Source organism: Hydra viridissima, unplaced genomic scaffold (genome assembly GCF_058129835.1).
Source record: "Hydra viridissima isolate aposymbiotic clone 2 unplaced genomic scaffold, HvirCarnegie_v1 scaffold_2, whole genome shotgun sequence".
Classification (NCBI taxonomy): Eukaryota; Metazoa; Cnidaria; class Hydrozoa; order Anthoathecata; family Hydridae; genus Hydra; species Hydra viridissima.
In genome coordinates, this window is record NW_028324301.1 from 12,124,013 (window position 1) to 12,141,123 (window position 17,111).

General features: G+C 32.7%; 1 pseudogene across 1 annotated transcript; it reads left to right on the forward strand.

The window, feature by feature from the left end:
• The first annotated feature begins 4,063 nt into the window (after window positions 1-4,063).
• Window positions 4,064-6,792, forward strand: LOC149891955 (uncharacterized; annotated as a pseudogene). The gene is made up of 3 exons (XR_016450185.1): window positions 4,064-4,682; window positions 4,892-5,165; window positions 5,400-6,792. The product of XR_016450185.1 is annotated as an uncharacterized LOC149891955 (transcript).
• Window positions 6,793-17,111: the final 10,319 nt, after the last annotated feature.

Sequence of the window (17,111 nt, forward strand, 5' to 3'; positions counted from 1 at the left end):
GTGTGTGTGTGTGTGTGCATAAATATATATATATATATATATATATATATATATATATATATATATATATATATATATATATATATATATATATAATATATATATATAAATATATATATACATATATATATATATATATATATATATATATATATATATATATATATATATATATATATATATATATATAATATATATATATAAATATATATATACATATATATATATATATATATATATATATATATATATATATATATATATATATATATATATATATATATATATATATATATATATATATATATATATATATATATATATATATATATATATGTATGTATATATGTATATATATATGTATATTGTAAATGTTTAACTTGCTTCAAAATGTAATTTTAACTTTGAATAATAATAAACTAAATAAATAATTTATAATAACTTTATTTAAGAAACGTCCGTGTGTACACTAGAATACTTCGATGTTTTCTCAAAGTATTTGAAAAGAATATAGCGTATCCAATGAGATATATTAAGTTAATATATATCATTGAGCATTTCTGATATCACACGGACGTAGGCGGTGACATAAGCGTTCGTTATTACCCGACTAAGATCGTTCGTTATTTCCCAGCGACCCAACCAAATGAAATTAAATGAATATATTGAGGTTGTATTAATATACCCTAAATATAATACGTGTTAAAAAACTCCATGATTATGATACTTTGCAACTTTATAAAAAAAAGTTTAGGTTTTATATACTTAGTATAGCCAATACATAAATGTTTCGCAAGTAAAAATTACATGAAACAAAGAGAAAAACTTAGAATAGATCTATCGTGAACAACTTGCGCATCTATACTACACTACTGTACGTCTGGAACTGATCATGGAACACACTCTCGCCAGGGGGAAAAAAATTTGTCAAGTTTCCTAATCGAACATGCCGTAATGACCTTATTCGGATTTACCCCGCGTTCGCCAATACCCCACTCTCCCCTATATTAGTTAAAAATAAATTTTTATGTATATCCTTAATGTAAATGTATATAGGATTATGTAATATAATTATATTATTATGTGCTAATACTTTATTAAAATTTTAATTTTTTTTTTTTTGAAGTTGTTTTTTTACAAATGGATTATTTAATCACGGAAAATTTAATATATTTTATTGTAAATCAAAGATGATTTGTCTTAGATAATATTTTCGATAACATACAATCTATTTTATATTTAAAATGTTCACTTTTTAAATTTTCATATGAACAACATTCCTTTCATTTACGAAAACTATACGGCAGCTGAGTTGCCACAACCTTTCTGTTGTTTAACGGGGAAAACGCGTTGATTTTCAACGGAAAATTCAGTTTATATGAGGAAAATTTCCGGCAGCTACGATGACGAAACCTCCCGTTATTTACCGGAAATAAACGGAAAAAACCCATTGTATTTAAATGGAAATATACTAAGCATCTGCGTATCGTTATCGAAATATCGAAACTAACCGATATTTTTTACGATAATAGTTTTCGATATGAGTTGGTATATCCGATATGTTACGATATGATTCCGATAAAATATCGTTTGGGTTTCGATATGCACGATATCATTATCGCTTTTAGCGATAAATATCGCATAATTTATCGATAAAAATTGTATAACGATATTTTTGAGTTTCGATATGTACGATACGTTCCGATAAAATATCGTTTGGTTTTCAAAACCTTTCAATATTTTACAAAATTTTGTATTAGATATAACTAAATGTTAAGTTGTTTTATATTAGATATTTTACAATATTTTGTATTAGATTTAACTAAATGTTAAGTTAAAATATTTTGCAATATACTTTCTCAATTTATTGATTAAAATATTGATAAAAAATAATAATCGCCTATTTTTTAACGCCGTTTTTTAGATTAAGTTGTTAAAAACGGCTCAGGCGGTTAGGAGAACAATCCAACTGTTTATTTTTTTAAATAAAAACATACCGTGGTGTGACCTAACAAAGTCCTATGCTTTAAGAAAGTCCTAAATTAAAAATTGACAAATTTCGTATATATAAAAGAATCATTTGCGGAAAATAATTCTGTTGTTTAAACTAGATATCTAGTCACACCACGGTAAGCGCTCCAAAATATTTTTTTTTTTTTAAAAAAGAAAAAGTTATTCTTTAAATATTCGTAACAATTGTGGTTTATTCGATTTAAACTCATTATTAAAGTCCGCTTTTTTAATAATAAAAAATACTTATGTGATTAAAATATCGTCTAGCTGAAATGTTGCCGCTAATTGTAGCGAATGGAAACGTTCGCTACCGGTTTCGGCCGAAACCGAATTCAAAATTTTTGCTTCGACAACCTTTTACTTATTCTGTTTCGGGCAAAATTACGGTTCAAACTACTACTGTAATGAACCAAAACTTTTTATAGGGAGGTTTTTTCTTTAAGTTTAGAAAACTTGTTTTTATTTAGTGTGGGATCATGATGATTTCCTAATTATATTGATGTTTTAATCGTTTGTGGGTAAATCAATTATCAATTACAAAAATTGAAGTAAATATTAATTGAAATCACGTGACAATTGAATCAAGTTACTATTCTCAAATCATTCTTTAAGCGATCATCAAATATTAAAATATTTTCACATGTTCTATTTTTTATCAAATCATGTTACATACTGATCGTTTAAATGCCTTATGTCCCATAAATCATTACAAAAACAAATCTATTTTATTTTTTCAAATATTTATTTATTCAAACAAATTTGAATGATAAAAAAATGTCATAGTTATGGAGTTTTTGAAGATTTTTGTTATTATCATATATATATATATATATATATATATATATATATATATATATATATATATATATATATATATATATATATATATATATATATATATATATTTGATAATAATAACAAAAATCTTCAAAATTTGTCAATTTTTAATTTAGGACTTTCTTAAAGCATAGGACTTTGTTAGGTCACACAACGGTATGTTTTTATTTAAAAAAATAAACAGTTGGATTGTTCTATAGAGATATATAGAGATAAGTTGTTCCGTTGCGAAATTTGTTAGAACGTTATGTTAATAATTTTGATAGTTGTTTGTAACAACTATCAAAATTATTAATTCCGTAATCTTGTTGGTTTTTATGACGTTTTTGAGGGATATTGTCTGGTAAAAAAGAAGGACTAAATTTGTAAAGATAGGTTTTTGTTTGAAGAGAATATTGTTGTCATCTCATCGATGTGTTGCGAGAAAACTACAATATCGATCGATAGATAGATGCATTTGAATAATATATAAGTTTTTGTAATGAGTTATGAGACACTGTTAAGTAAAATAGTTATTTCATGTTATTTTGATAATGATTTGGCTTTCATGTTTCAGATTGTTTCGATTTCGGCTTCACTCAAACTTCGGTTTCGGTTTTGGTTACGGTTTTAATTACGGTTCTACTGAACCGAAATTAACTTGCTAATTGTAATAAAAACGTTTTTAAAAACTCTCTGGGAAAAAGTTTTTGGGATACTCTTTAAATTACTTAGATGTACATAATTAGGCTCTTAAAATAAATTTTTTTTTATAAGGAAAGATATTAAAATTTTAGTTTGAATTAGTATTAAATTTGTAATTGAACAACATTTTGAAGAATGCCAAGGTCAAGGAGCGAAATTTGGAATCACTTTGATGAAGACTTGTTACTGCAAAATGCAAGTATTGTTTTGCAATTTGCAAGTTGGCGGACAGGAACACATCTGGCATGAGATCACATTTGACAAGGAAGCATCCTGTTCAGTTTGCAGCCCTGGAGGAAAATCGCCATGTTGCTTTTGATGAGTTAAAACAGGTACAATAAAGTTTACAAACGTTTTTACTTTTTTAATTTAAATATTAACTTTTATTTTCATATGTGTTAGTTATTATTACTATTACAATACCAAGATTTAACAAGATTTAACGATAAATATCAATAACTTTTGATAAATGCTGATGAATGTTTCAATATTAGGTATTTAAATGGGTTTCATATTAATTTTTAGACCTACAATGAAGACGAGGCTTATGAGCAGGTCCGAGATGATAAGACACCATTAATGTTGGGCAGTAGAGTTAATCGAGGACGACTTTCCGGACCATCAGCAGAAAAGGTCCAAAATCTAAAGCATTGGGTCAAATACAAGCCACAAGACAACGAACAGCTCAGAGGAGACATTGAAATTGTCAAGTTTTTGGCCCGTTTAAATTTGCCATTCTATTTGGTTGAACATGAAGCTTTTAAAGATTTTGTTCACTACTGCAACCCAAAAATGAATGTGAAGGCTGCAACAACATACTCCCGGTTCAAGTACGAAAAATTTTAATTGTTTTAAATAAAATTTTATTGTGGGGAGTCAATTCAATGGGAGTTCCAAGAGAACTAAATTTTTTAAAAAGCTACTTTTTTAAGACCAATCCACACCAATTTTTTTTTGGGTTATCTTAGTAAGTAACCATATTGATATGTAACAAGAAATACCAATAATTTTTTATTTTAAAATGATGCATACCAAGCCAGTACATTGCACTATGTGAGTGAAGACTTCCCATTAAGGATGTTTGTGACTGGAGTTTCTCCGTTTTCCGGACGACATACAGCTGAAGCCATTGCTCTTCGTCTGGATAAGTATGTTTTAGTATTTAATTTTTATTAGGTTAAAATTTCTGTAAATTAAGTTAATCGTTTGAATTATTTAGATAAGCAAAATCCACCATTTAGTTTAAAATTAATGTCACAAATTAATACTTTTATTTATATCTAAAATAACAACAAAAGTATTAGTTTATATTTTAAAACATCAAAAAGCAAACAACTAATTTTACTTTGCTTTTCAGTAATGTCTCAGAGTTGGTCGGAAATAATGGAGTTTCGTCCGTTGTGTGTGTCCATGATTCAGCCGCTAATATGAAGGCGGCAATTAACAAGTGCAATTTTGTAGATGCATCTCTTTTGTGTGCTGATCATCTTTTGAATTTGGCAGTTGAAGCAACTGTCAAAGAAACAAAAGGTTTTGACAGTTTGGATCTTCACGAAGCAATCCAAAGAGCAACTGAATTAAGTTCAAGATGCCACAAGTCATCTTTGTCTGAGCAAAGAATTAAAAAAGAGGTAACTAGTTTAACATCTTTTTTCGCTTTTATAGTAATTTAGTTTATAGTTTAATACAATACAAGCGCAATATAAACTTCTTAGTACACTTTGTGTGACAAAATTTTTCAACTGATAAAATGTTAACATTTAAAAAGTAAAAACATAACATAGTTAATATCAGTTTTTTATTATAGTAAATAGTACTAATCAACTTTTATGTTATGTTTCTTATAATTCTATTTTAATTTTTAGCTAAAGCTGTTGCTTGATGACAGTGATGTTGTTAGCAAGGATAAGTTGAAATTTGTGAAAATCATCACTCCTGTGAAAACACGCTGGAATTCAACTTTTATGATGTTGGAAAGCATTGTAAAAATGCGTCGTATCCTCAGCTCCATTAGAGACATTCCTGGAAAAGATGACACCAAACTAGCTCCAGTCATTCCTTCAGAAGATGAATTCAATCTTTATGACAAAATTTTGCCTATTCTGAGGAGAATTGCTGAGATTTCAGAATTTTTCTCTGCAGACAAAGAAGTAAGCATTCACCTCGTTATCTCAAACATTTACACACTGAGGCACAAATGCCTGGATTTCATCAAGGCTGGTGCGGCATCACCAACAGCACAAATGTTTCACTAAAAGCTGGTGGAAAACTTGGATGTTCGTTTTCCGGACATTGGTTGTCAAAACCTTTTTTACTCTGTTGCCAACTTGCTTAATCCCTTGTACAAAGGAAGAGCTCTGAAAAAACTGGGTGGATTTGATGAAGCCTATGAGGCACTGATTACTCAATCCAATGCTTATCAGGAATGGATTGCTGCAACAACATTATTTAATGAACGGTTACATGCTGAAATCCAAGGTCATGTTTCGGAAGATGATCCTTTCTATAATGTTGGAATGGAAGAAGCTCCTGCACTTATGACTTCCTATTCTGGTCCGGCTCCACCTCCAAAGTCGGACATTGTCACTGAATGGGAAATATTTCAAAAACTCCCAGAGGTTGTTGGTGTGGACGTGCTGGAATTTTGGAGAGCAAATAAATACAAATTTCCTCTCCTTGCTCAAGCTGCTAAAAAATGGCTATGTGTACCTGCTTCCTCAGCATCTTCAGAAAGAGCTTTTAGTGCTGGTGGTGGAATTGTCTCTTATAAAAGAACAAAATTGCAGCCTGAACAAGTTGAAAAATTGTTGTACATTCAGCAAAACTACCCTAAGGTCCAGATCAAAAGATGGCTTCTAACCAGTCGGGATGAAAAAGAAGAATTGTTTGAAGAGGCTTCTACCAATAACTCTCAGAATTCAGCTGCTTCAAGTCAGGGACTTCCTACTTCAACTCTTACATCAGCAGTTGAAATGGATGACTAACTTAAATTGGTTCATTGCCTTAGTGGCGTCATTGGTTTATTTTACTGCTTAAAGTTTATAAAATTTGCCATATAGTGATTTAGTGATTTCAATAAACCTTGACTTTAAGATTAAATTTTAATCTTTTTTTTATATTAAGTCACAGACACAAACCTTAACGTGTTAAACATGTCACGTCAACAATTTATCAAGTAAAAAATTATTTTTTGTTTTTAGCTGTTTTTTGCTTCAACTTAAGTCTTGAATAAATTAAAAAATCAAAATTACAAATAAAGTTTTGTTTATTTCTTTTTTTTACATTAAATAGTGCACTTGTCAGCAATTTTATGACAGTATTTAGGTTTTTAAAAAAATTATTTTTTTAGTCGGAAAAAATAATATCGTAATGAATCGATAAGTATCGTTATCGTTTGAGTTACGATATGAGTTACGATATTTAGGTAATTGACCGATATATATCGTAATGAATCGATAAGTATCGAAACTTTATCGTGCAAATTTTTTGGGTACGATATTATCGTAATATAAAAAAACTTACGATACGCACATTCCGATACCTTATCGTATCGTATCGTAATACGATATGTTTCGATACGCAGACCCTTAAAATATACGTTTATTTACGGAAACTTCCGTTTACATGTGATGGGTTCTTCCATAAAATAACGGGAAGTTTTGTCATCGTAGCTGCCGGAAATTTTCCGTAGAAAACGCGATATTTTTTTAACAGTGCACAGATTTGCAATCATCAGACAATCTTTCTGTTTGTTTGTTTTTTTTATTTACCAAAGAAAAATAGTACCGGAAGTAACACTTTGGTGCCGGATATAACATTTGAGGATGAATAATGCTAACATCTAAAAAAAACCTACCAATAATCAATTTTTACATAATTGTATTGTAAGTACAATGCAAGCGTATACGAACTAAAATCGTCTGCAAAGTGATGAACAGAACGTTCCATCCTAGCTAATGTCAATATTTTTTTTATGTCAGAAGAAGAGTATGATGAAATATCTCTTTGTTGAGGATATACAAATTGTGTGAACATATTGCGATAACGCCGCATACATTTAAACCTAGGATCAGTTCCAGCAAGTTCTCCTCTTTGGATGACCAAACCAACATAGAACCTTTTTAAAAATTGTTTTGACTCCGATTGCACAATTACATAATTGCCTTCTTTAACGTTGCAGCTCTTACTTCCACATGACCACTGAAATCAGCAATCGGGTGAACCTGACAATCAGCAATCGGATGAATCTTAATAATGGCGTAGCCATCGAAATATAGACAACATTGTATGTAAAAGTTAAACCAACTGAAATAATAAGTAAAAATGATTAAACTGAACTAATTTGATGATATTCCTGATTAAGTGGCACCTGTATGAGTTTCAACATCTTTCTTCAGATGATATGAGGTGAAACTACCCGGAGATGCATCCAACTTTTATGAAAAACCTTTGAGTAGAGATAATCGGAAAATATCTGCGTAGATTTAATGCTTGGGGAATGAGCTAAAATATTTTGCAATATATAATTCATGAATACAGATAAAGTTTTTTTTTTGTGTTGAGTAATGTATCTGAGACAATTACACTTCTTTTTCCATCACCTGATACCATGTCTACTAAGTAAAAATTAAAATTGTTGGTGTGTCCATTGAGAATTCTGAATCTCATCCTGTTCAACAAAGTTGTAACTTTCAGCCTGGATGGCTGCTGTTGAATCATTTACGTTTTGTTTTACTTGTTGAAATGACAAAGCCTATTTCCTTTTTACATATGTGAGCACAGAAAACTGTTTTACCATGTCTTTTTATTTCGAAAACACAGCATCAAGCGTGCCAATAATCTTTGCCTTCTCATATTTATTACCAAATAATAGTAATAGATATGAGAATGGAAAATTACTATTGAATTTAGTTAACCACTTAATCGATTCTTTCAGGAACATATCTAGTTTATATTTACACAAAACACATTTACGCTCCATACATATCTTTTCGATCGATCACAAGAAATCTAGGCGGGGAAATCTGAAAATGATGCACTACACTGAGAATGTACTTATAGCACTGAAAGAAAAAGGCGGACATTCTCATGGTAATTACAAACACACAAATTGTGTGGTATTTTGTCATTGAGTTTAACATGAGGAGGCCTGAGCTCACAAAATTTTGATTTGCCAATTAATACAAAAGCATGGGTCTGCAAAAAAAGACCATGAGCTTCACTAAGTGACATGAGCATGTACCTGGCTTGCACATGACTTTTAGTTTCAAACCATGTAATTTGAGCCCTAGTCAAATTGAGAGTTCGTTTCTCTCGAGCTATTCTTTTCCAATGATACATCTGACACCATTATATATTAAAATGATTTTTTATTACCAATTACCTTTTAGTGAACAAAGGAAACTGCTCTCTTACCAAATTTATTGAAATGATCTTTTTGTTAAATCTTGGTGCCGGATGTAACACATAAAGTATACATTATAGAAATCTGATTTACATATGAATGACAAAGAATTAGAAAGACGCCCTTTGTGAATTTATTATGTATTAATGAAGTATATAATAAATTTAACAAGCAACACATAAAATACTAAATAAGAGGAATGATTTTGTAAAAAATTGTACGCGAAATGTCTCTTTAGCTTACATTTTATTGTTTATTCTGTTTTCGAATTCAACTAAATTCTACATATTATCAAGCACTGGTATTTTATCTTTCACAAAATGTGAAAATTTTGAAAAACTATATGAAAAAAATGACCATTATAAAAACCCCATGAGAAAAAAAGCGATACATTTGAGAAATATTAAAATTTTAAAAAACGTTAAAATGCTTTTATTGTTATTTGGCTTACATAAATGAAAGAAATTCTAATTTAGTTTCTCAAAGTATTCAAGATTTCACTGAAAACATCAAATACATATTGAATATTTGGCGCTAGTGCACTTTCGCACCCCACCCCCCTTTTTTTTTATTGCAGATTATGATAGAAAATTTCATGCTGATTCAGAAAAATATAAAAACATAGACTTGAAAATTAACGGAAAGTGCTCTAATTCGAAGTCAAAGTTGTAAAAAATCCTACTAAAAATCCTAATATTCGCCATTTTTTAAAAATCTTTTTCAAAACGCTTTCGGTTTTAACGAAAATTAATTACCGTTACATTGCGCAATAAGCAGACCTGGTTTCCATCAGCCTTTGCATTATTATTTTAAAGTATTATAACGAAATGAAATTAATGGAAGATTTCAAATAAAGGTTGAACGTAGAATGTGAGAATGTAGACAAATTGATGAATTATTATTATTGTATTGCCCTATCCCTATCCCTATCCCTATCCCCATCCCTAACCCTTACCTTGACCCTAACCGCCTATCCAACCAGCTTTATTGTGAAATATAAATCGTACTGTTATAATAAAATAATTGCGCATGCGTGTACAATATTGCCCTCTGAGTAGCTTATAGCTATGTAGAGCGCATTGCGCTCTACTACTACACTTCGGAAAAACATACTTTCACGACTTTTTGAACGTAAAAACCATGCTATTAACGTATTGCTTTTGTAAGCTAAAAGATCATTATTATTCTCAAAATGGCGAATATTAGGATCTTATTATTCTCAAAATGGCGAATATTAGGGTTTTTAGTGGGATTTTTTACAACTTTGACTTCGAATTAGAGCACTTTCCGTTGATTCTCAGGTCCATGTTTTTATATTTTTCTGAATCAGCATAAAATTCTCTATCATAATCTGTAATAAAAAAAAAGGGGGGGGGGGGTGCGAAAGTGCACTAGCGCCGAATATTTTAGCTGGTCTTCAAAACTTCTTTTTAGTAAAAGAATCGGATGACTTTTATTTTGTTTTCGCTTTTTCCATCTTTGTTTTATTTACCCTTGAATTATTTTTCGTTTTTGGCAAACTTTTTTCCTTTCTTCTTTTTCCTTTTTGTTATTTTTCTTTTCTTCGTTTTCTTTTTCATACATTTCTAAACGCTGTCACTCTTAAAGGTTCGATTATTAACTTTATTGTATTGTTCATTTTGTTTTGTACTTAATTGGTTCTGGAGGCTTGAGCACATCCGGAATTGAAGTTGAAGGGGTTAAAGTTGATGGTTTAGAAGTTAAAGGAACTGGACCTTTCGTTTCAATATGAAATTCTGGTGAAAGTATATTGAACTGTTGCTTCATAACGACAGAATTCACCAGGAGTTTAGCTCAAAAGATTATGCAATGGCACTATATACTCCTGTATTTTAGAGACGTAATGAAGAATAGCTGTTATCTTATCAATTGATACCCAAGAATATCCCGCAATAAATATATAATCAATAAATTTATACTATGACCTATAAGATATGTTAGGCAGGAACAAGAAGTTCATTATTGATGACGTTAACATTGGATGACGTTAACATTGGATGACGTTAACATTGGATGAAGCTGCGTTGGAAAAAGTTAGAGTTTCAGATGTGACTCATCTAACTGAATTAGAAGCAGATTCAGAATCATCATCTACGGCGATCCACCGCTTAAGATGAACATTCCCGATACTCAGTGGAAAAATGCCTGTACCACGAAAACCATTGAATTTATTTTGGTTTTAAAATAATTCTATCATTCACCATTTTTTGAATTTTTTATAAACTCAAACTCATCAACCTCCATGCAACCATTTTCTCTTTTCGAATTATTAACTTCCTTCTTCCATCCTTATTTAGCTGGTCCAAATATTTATGTATTATTCATTTGTAAAATGAGGAAAAGAAATGATGGAAAATCCCCGATCTTGCAGTATTTAAATAAACTGTTTGAATTAGATGATTGTCTCAGAATATGAAAACAGGACGTTCAACATCTTTCATTTCCTTATAAGTTCTCTGAATATAATCTTTGAGTGAGGGTTGAATGAGCGTTGAATGAGCATTAATTTTTCCATCCAAGTTCAGTTTGAGGCAAACTATTCTTTTCTAAAGAATTTTGAAAATGGTTAAAAAATCTCGTGGTTCTCTTGAATTATTCTTGAATTTCTTTTAAGGAATGATTTTACCCAATAAATTCAGTGAGAAGTCCATTTTTAAACTGAAAATGATCTAGAGAATAAAAAAACTTTTGCACACTTGATGCAGCCTTAATAAATCAGAGTTTTTCTTTTTTTAGAATTGCCCAAATCAGATTACACAGCATGCCATTTGACAAATTATTATTCTTCTTCAAATTTAGTTAATACATTTTTACGAACAGTTTTCTTCAGACTTTAGGCTTCTTTAAATTCCAACTAATCGTTAGCTCGGGTCAAACTTTTTAGAGGCAGCTTTAACAGATAAGGCCCTTTGGAATCTTTTTGAAAGACTACCTTTAGAGACATGTGTCGTATTTCTTATATTCTCGAGATCTAGCAATTGTTGCTGAATAAAAAGTAAATACCGAAAAAACACAGCGAAAAAAACAAATCTTTTAACCAAGTTCTCGTAACATTTTTTAAGCGAATTGAATTAGGATTAAGGAAATCATTTCAAATTAATCTCGAATCAGAATATCTAAAAAAGAATTTAAATACTTTTCTTGTTTCTCACATCATAAAAAATTTCTTTTTATTGGAAGGTATATTGTTATGGGAACCCCCCTTCAACACTTAAGTTAACTAATTTCTTACGGACGAGTTTGAAAAAATCATTTAGATAAATACTTGAGAATTAAACTTTAATAATTTTAGGTTAGTTTATAAGTTTTTATAATCGATGATTAATTTATTTTTAATTTTATCAATACAAAAATTTACAATTAGGCATTAGGTGGGGTTAGGGTCACAAATATTTAGCCATATTTATGTGAATACCCAGAGAGAAAAATGTGAAGGCCCAGAGAGAAAAATGGAATTTTGTGTTTGAGGGCTTTAATAAACCTTTCATTTTAAACATTTTTAAACACCTAAATAGCGTCTGACCACCGTATTTTTTGCTTGTATATTTTCAAAAGAGAAAGGTAAGTAGCAGTATATGATAAAGAGATGCAAATGTGAAGACTTATAAAATTAAACGACTTTATCTATTTTTGCACAAAATGACAGGTATGGTCGATTGTACTCTTTTAAAATCAGGTGGTATACATATTTAGAGGAGAGGAGAGAGAGGATAAAACACGTTTTTTTTGCAAATTGAAAAAATTGTTTTGATTTAAGTGAAAATAATTTCAACAAGCAAAAGTAACTTAATTGCCGACTATGAAAACTGTATTACAATATTATCATTACAGAAACCCTATGCTTGGAGTTCATTTCCGAAAATTATTTTAAGATAATACAATTTCTTGTTTTCTTGGTAGTTTTTTAAACAATTCAATAAAGTCATTTTTGATATTACTACCCAACAAACACAAAACGTTCAAGAAACGTTCATAGAACGTTAGAAACGGTCCGGCACGTTCTAAGAACGTTCCTAACGTTCAAAGAACCTACTTGAACGTTTTGTGTTAGCTGGGCAGCAGTTTTGTTTATATTTAATTTTTTTTGTTCCAATATTTCTTTGAACGAAAGAGGAATAGCATCAGATTTTTTGATTTTTCTACAAAGCTGGAGATATTCTTCGTCAATCTCGAAAATATGTAAATAACTTTTTTCTCTTTTACTTTTTTAGTAACTAACCCTTTCTCTCTCTCTCTCTCTCTCTCTCTCTCTCTCTCTCTCTCTCTCTCTCTCTCTCTCTCTCTCTCTCTCTCTCTCTCTCTCTCTCTCTCTCTCTCTCTCTCTCTCTCTCTCTCTCTCTCTCTCTCTCTCTCTCTCTCTCTCTCTCTCTCTCTCTCTCTCTCTCTCTCTCTCTCTCTCTCTCTCTCTCTCTCTCTCTCTCTCTCTCTCTCTCTCTCTCTCTCTCTCTCTCTCTCTCTCTCTCTCTCTCTCTCTCTCTCTCTCTCTCTCTCTCTCTCTCTCTCTCTCTCTCTCTCTCTCTCTCTCTCTATATATATATATATATATATATATATATTAGGGTGTCCCGTTTTCAGGGTCACACTTTATTTTGACTGTTCCTAGCATTTTTCTGCTGCGTATATGTGAGAAAATGAGATCTGTAAAGTGTAATATCAAGACAACTAAATTCTATGTTTGCTGTATATTTTCTCATAATGTTCATCCGCTTGTACAATTTAAATATCATTTCTAAATTCATTGTGCACAATGAATTATGCACAACGAGCCATATATAGTCATTGAACTACATATTCATTGTGCACAATGAATTACACAATGACGCAACTACAACACCCCTTGATCTCTAGATCACAAAGTCTGCATATCTATTCGGGAACTTCCGCATTCGCATCGATTTTCGGTGATTCAGGTTGTCCGCAATGGGTTCTTCCGATCCTCTAGTAGGCAAATCGGCTGCGATGGGAACAGGACGGACGTCCGATATGTGTCTCGGCAATCCATTGATCTCTACCGAAACTCCTCGTCCTTCATTTGTAACTTTTCCTCTGTTCCATTCGTTCGTACATTTCGAGTCAGGTGGTTTTACAAATACTTCTTGTCCTTGAAAATAATTGTGGAGAACTTCTTCGTTGGTTTTGGCAGAAATTGTGTGTGGTTTCCACTCATAAGAAAATATAGCTTTGTAGGGGAGCGATGTTTCCTCGCCATTTTTCCTGGGAGCCCGGTTATACCAATATACCATTTTTAGCGGATCTTTGCCACTTCTGGCTGCCATTCGCTTGATAGTGCGGTGATGACGTTCAACAATTCCGTTCCCTGATGGCCTGTAAGCGCAACGAAACAGGATGGACACTCCCCATTCTGCGCATAATTCACTAACGAGTTTTGAGCGAAAGGTCTTGCTGTTGTCAAATAGAACTTGCCATGGTGGTCCTCTTTCTCGAAATATTTCTTCCAAATGGAAACACACTGTTGTTTCTTTCTCGTTCTGTAGCTTTCTCCAAATTGCAAACTTGCTTCTTTTTCCACAGTCAATAATAGACAAATAATTCTCTGATTTATAGTGGGTTACATCGATAGCTAAACGGTGCCAACTCTTTCCAACTTCAAGATTTCCTTCTTCCCACTTTATTGGCGCAGGATCCACCGATAAACATCTTTCGCAACTTTTCACGACTGATTCAACGTCTTTTCTACTAACCTTCTCCTTCGGATATGTCTGTTTCATCAGATAAAGGGTTCGATTGACTCCAAAGTGATGAAGATTATGAAATGACTTCACATCAGGCGGTACAACATTTGCTGTCATTGCAGAATGGTTTAAATGCAGCCAGTTCTGCGGTACTCTCGTAAGAGCATCGGCTTTATTTTCTGCCGACTTTACCAGAAAAAGTTTTAATTTTATACCGCACTCCTTCACAAGGTCTTCAATTAACGACAACCGGCGACGGACAAGTGGTTCTCCAAGACCGTGTACTCGAACGAGTTTGTCACCGATAATTAAGGAGTTCAACCAGCCGGCAACAGTAACCGAATCACACTTTATGGTAATACATTCGAATCCCCATTTTGTTGCTAGATTTATTCCTTTTATCACGGCTTCTAACTCTGCAAGGTTAATGTGAGCCGTATCATCTTGTTTCCTCAACCACGAACAGTCTTCTACTATTTCCCCAGCCACTTCCAACACTATGCCAACGGCTAAGCTGCTTGCATCACACCACACTGTTGCTTCGGAAGTGTTTTTGACGTTCCATGACCCATGAACGGGATCTTCTTTTGTAAGTCTTTCATTTAAACTGTTTACTAATTTGACAATACGTTCGTCCACAAAAGAGTCCCATCCACAACTACTCGAAACCCTTTTTAGATAGCTGCACGAAGGGCGCAACCAATTTGCTATTGGAAAATGTCCGGTCAGCTGTCCGCACCAAGAAAAGATTTGCCGACATGTCATTTTTCCTTCAGGAACTTTAGGTATGTTGTCACGTTTCCAACGGACTTGGTTGCATTGTTTGTACACTCGCAATCCAAGCACACGACCGCCGACAAGTTTTTCTGGCAACTTAGAATCCAAGCCATATTTTTCCAAGAGTTCTCGAACTCTGCAACTTGACACTATGTTATTATTGACAATGACATCAATAAATGAGTCCGTCCCAGCCTCGACAACTTTGTCTACGGATAATACCTTTTTTAAAATTTTAGTCATTATTCTGGGCGCCACATTCAAACCAAAACCCAATCTTGTTAGGCAGTAACGCTGCCCTTCATATTCCACGACTTGATATTTCCACAGTGCTTCGTCGACACGAATCTGCAGATACGCTTTCTTTAAATCGATTATTTCAAGATTTTCTCCCAACTTTCTCCAGTTGCGAAGTTTGGTACTGCAAACGTCGCCATCTGCAGTATGACTGGACACAAATTGATTCAGCTCCCGGTAGTCCATCACCGGACGTACTTTTAATTTGTTTCGTTGAATTACTGCCATCAACGGAATGATGCCATTACATCTCCCTTCAAATGGTTTCAGCCATCCCTGTGCTATCCATTCACTTATTTCCTTTGCATAATCACTTTTAACGTCATCAGAGATATAATAGTTTGGAATTTTGTTTGTCAAAGTTGGTGGTTCTATCAGCCACTTCCAAGACACGCTCCAGCTACCATTTTTGAATTCTGCTACGAAGTCTTTATCAATCAGCTTTTGAATAGTAGGCGAGGATACTTCATTCGTTTTTTCTTGAGAGACTGCAGTAGCACTGATAGATAGTTTTTCCACATTGAAGTTTATGGTTTCGCCGTCTCTCCCAACTTGGACACCTCCAAGCCGTCGTATTGCGTCCATACCAAGTAGCATTTGATATTCGGGGACAATGTTGGCAACCAGGCATTCCAAATCGATGGTAGTGTTATTTATAGAAAGATTAACAACAATCTGGTGTTTTACTTCAATTGACTTTCCATTCATCATCACGACCTTTTGTCTTGCGTGTTTGACATTTTTTGCGTTTACGATATCCCGACTTAAAATTGATTTCGAGCATCCAGTATCCAACAATGCTTTTATTTTTCTTCCATTGACATAAACACAGAGAGTTGGTGGTTTTATATTTCGTGGGAAGCCGCTCGCGCATAGACGGGTGGCTTCCCTTCCATGTTTTTTGAGTTCGTACACTTTTTGTAACAGTTCAGGGCCAGGTGGTTGTCCATTCCACACACAAAACACTTCTTCTCAATTCCTTCGCTGCAATTTCGACTGATATGTCCCTCCTCACCGCATCGGTAGCAAGTCATGGGCTTTTTTCCGTTTCCTTGAGGAACCTTTCTTGGACCAATAGCACCAAGATTCACGCGACTAACAAAACACGATTCTTTACAACGCAAGATTACCAAACTTCTTGCTTTTTCAGCGATCTGGTGCAGCAACATTGTTGATATCGAGAGTGCTGTTTGGAGTTGTTTTCTTGCTTCGTCAGGTAATCCGAGAATAAATGCGCACCTTATCCACTCTTCGCTTACGTGAGACGATATTAGCTTGCTCAGCCTTGTAAATTCTGCGAGATATACGTCAACGGACTCGTTTTCCTTAAGACGACGATTCACGAACTCTTCGTATGCTGTTAGCGGAGAAGCAGAGAAGGCAGT